Source organism: Pipistrellus hanaki (genome assembly GCF_964339955.1).
Source record: "Pipistrellus hanaki genome assembly, chromosome: 2".
Lineage (NCBI taxonomy): Eukaryota > Metazoa > Chordata > Mammalia > Chiroptera > Vespertilionidae > Pipistrellus > Pipistrellus hanaki.
In genome coordinates this window covers 42051737-42055430 of record NC_140504.1, presented here as the reverse complement: position 1 = coordinate 42055430, position 3694 = coordinate 42051737, and positions in this window count along the sequence as shown.

Sequence of the window (3694 nt, the reverse complement as noted above, 5' to 3'; positions counted from 1 at the left end):
GTATCTACAATGGGAGAACTTCTGTGCTGGAAACACCCTTATGGAGCAGGACTTGCTTCAGTGGGGCTTTGGTGCTCACTAAGTTTGCCCCCTGAGTATGTCTCTCATGGATGTGAAGAGTTGTAATCTGGATGGTCTCACTTTGACCACTGCCTCTTGCATCTTCAAGTGCAAAGTCAGCCACTGCCTGAAACCACCCAGCAGGAGCTACAGATATCTACAGATTCCTCCTCTTTGTTCGGGTTTGGAGGTGCCCAGATGAGGCCCACTGTGAAGCAATGAAAGATGCTGTGGAGCCTTGGGCCTTCTTTTGGTGGCTCTGGGGCTCTCTGACCTAGCTGCAGTTTTTTAGGTTCCCATTGCAAAAGGCCAGGCTATTCATATTCAAAAGCCTCTGTGCACAGCTTGGGTGGGGTTGTAAATTGGATGGGGCGAGGTCTCAGGGAATCACCAAGGTGGAGCAAACAACAATGGCTGCCAATTAGTCCTGCTCCAAAGAGGCCCCTGGGTCTCTGTGCCCCATGTACCATATTGGAACAATGATTGCTGCAAGTACCTCTGAGAGAATGCTGCCCTGCGTTTCAGCCCAATGCCAGACAGTCTAGTTTCTCCCCATATGAGTCTGGGTCTCCAGAGTCTTGCCTGGAACTGGAGTTCAGAGCAGTTGGGAGCTTGTCTCTCCCTCATGATTGAAAAAGAGAACAGTGTACTCCTTTCACATGCCTCCGTACCTCCACACTTCACTTCCACACCTCCTACTGGACACAATGCACTTTCCTCTTTCCTTCTAGTTGTAGAATTTTCACTCAGCCAGCCTTTCAGTGGTTCTAGATGATATTAATTTTGACTTTTAGTTGTAGTTTTGATATGGTTGTGCTCAGTAGCAAGTTTAGGTGTTTACCTATGCCGCCATCTTGGTTATTCAGCTTTCTCTCTTTTAACTACATTTTATGGAAATGACATTCTTTAAACTGCTTCATTGGAACTGGAATTCCATCACCCACTCTTCCCACCTCCTAGACCAGCACCCAAGGGCAGAATAAGGTGAGGAAAACTGCCAGACCTAATCTGGGAAGAAGGAGGGGCCTACCTTTAGGGACATTGGTCTGGGGTTAATGTCTTAGTCCCTATAAGCCAGAGGCATACAGACTCTGATTTCAAGTTCTGAGCTTCTTGCACCACTGTGGGATACTGAGAATATCTCAGGGAAATTTTTTGGACAGTGACCTGTTAAGGGATTTCATCTTAGTTGAGTCCCTCCAACTACCTTTGTCATTTGGGAATGCTGTGTCATTCTGGTTATGTAACTGAGATAAAGGTAGTATAATTGTATATTCTATCAGCACAGAGATGTTATATTAGGGACACATTTCATTCTTATAGATAACTTTGGGTTCCTGAGAACCTTGAAGGATTAATGGCTATTAACTCACTCAAAAAATGTTCAGTGGTAGGAATAGGACTCCTCTTCAAGGATATATGGGAGGCAAGAGCTGGAGAGAAACTGACTTTGATGCTTCCAAACTTTGTACTTTATGTATCAGTTATTTATTAATAAAATGAACATATTATAAAATATACAGAATCATTATGATCTCAACTGCAAAAATCAGCAGGTAGAAGAAAGGAACTATAATGAAATTTAATAGCACTCAACTTGCTCAGATAAGATTGTTTGCCTTACCTATGATACCTTTGCATGAGTAATATAAAAGACTAGAGGCCCAGTGCATGAAATTAATGCATGGTAAGGGGGGGGGGGGGGCGGGTGTCCCTCAGCCTAATTAGCACCCTCTCCAATCTGGGATCCCTCTCACAATCCAGGACTGCCAGTCTACCTGCCTGCCTGATTGCCCCTAATCACTTCTGCCTGCCAGTCTAATCACCCCCTAACCATGCCCCTGCCAGTCTGATCAAAGCCTAACTGCTCCCCTGCTGGTCTAAGTACCCCTAACTGCCCTCCCTTGCAGGCCTGGTCACCCCCAACTGTCCTCCCCTACTGGCCCAGTCACCCCTAATTGCTCTCCCTTGCCATCCTGGTTGCCCCTAACTGCCCTACCCTGCTGGCCTAATCACCTATAACTGCCATCCCCTGCTGGTCATCTGTGACAGCCATTTTGTGTCCACATGGGGGAAGCCATCTTTGACCACATGGGGGCAGCCATCTTGTGTGTTAGAGTGATGGTCAATTTGCATATTACCTTTTTATTATATAGGACATTTTTCTGGGAGCGTGTCCATGCAACATCCACTTACTCCACTGCCATCTTATTACTTAAAGATATTTTCAATGATTTAAAAAGTTGCATTTTTTTAAACAGTCAGAGGAAGCAGTATTTCTTCTGCCACTACTACATTAATCTGTAGATCAGGCTCAAGCTGATAAGATAGTCCCCACCCTATGCCTTTTCCAGTTTCTTTTCAGTTTGCCAGTGAGTGGGCTGCATCTCTAGGTCTGATTTGTGGATCTCCTGTTGCTCACTCAGTCATAGTGAAACATTGTGTGTATATCACCCTTCGTGTCTGCTTGGTTTTGTTCAGTTAACTTCCCTGTTATCACTGTCATCTCCACAGTCATTCAGCACTGTCTCATACTGTCAGCCAGCAAGCTTTTCTCAGTTCAGTGCCATGCGAGTTTTTAAGTACTTGTAACCTTTGGCCATGTGCTAAGGGGGGTGTGGAGGTGAATCCAAACTGTCCTGCCACCTGTGATACTCTCTGAAGGGAGAGTGCATATATGGAGTTAGCTTTGACTAGAGCTAGAAAGCTGTGAGGGTTGTAAAAGCTATCATGACATATTATGACTGTCAGAATGGAGAAACAGGGAATGAATGCTTCAAGGACGAAAACTTCCTTCGATCCTCCTGAATTCTTCGCCTCTGCTTCCTTTCTGGTCTTTATCACAGTCTGCAGTGTGTCATGTCCTTATCTCGGTCTTTTTTATTGCGTACTGTTGCCCGGGTGAGTGCCATAGTGCAACAGAGATACCAACAAAATGCTACAGAGCTTGGAGGAAGCTGAGATTAATTTCATTCTGAAAGCAGAATTTGTAGAGGAGCTAACCTTTGATCAGACTTAAGGGATTGATGACATTTAGATAACAGAGATAGAAGACAGAATGATTTAGAGGAAGAGCAGGGCAACAGGGAAGAGGTTGCTGTGTAGGGATGCACTTATCTAAACTTTAGAGGCCTCATTTGTAATGTGAAAAGAACTCTGAGGCTCAGAGAGGTTAAGCAGTATGATGAAGTTCACACAGCTTGTCAGAGGTTGCTGCCAGCATTAAGTAACACATGGAATAGTAGAGCTAATGTTTATATAACACCCACTGGATGCCCACACTCACACAGCTATTAAGGAGCAGCGCCCGGGTACATGCTCAGAGCTCAGAAGTGAAGGCCATAGCCACTATGCCATATCACCATCAAAGGATAAAAAAATAAAAATAAAAAAAAAAAAGGCTCTTAGACCAAAGCATTCACATGTGTAAATTCTATTACTTTTTATAACTTGAACCTGTTCCTTGAACCCCAAAGGTTGCTGATCTTAAATTCCAGGTTGTTTCTGAGCTAATTAAGCTTCCCAGATAATCACCAGTCTGTCGACCTAGTACCTAGATTGCTTGCTAAGATGTTACTCTAAGGGTAAACTTTCCCACAACTGGAGAGTTTAGTTCAAACTCTGGATCCAGCTT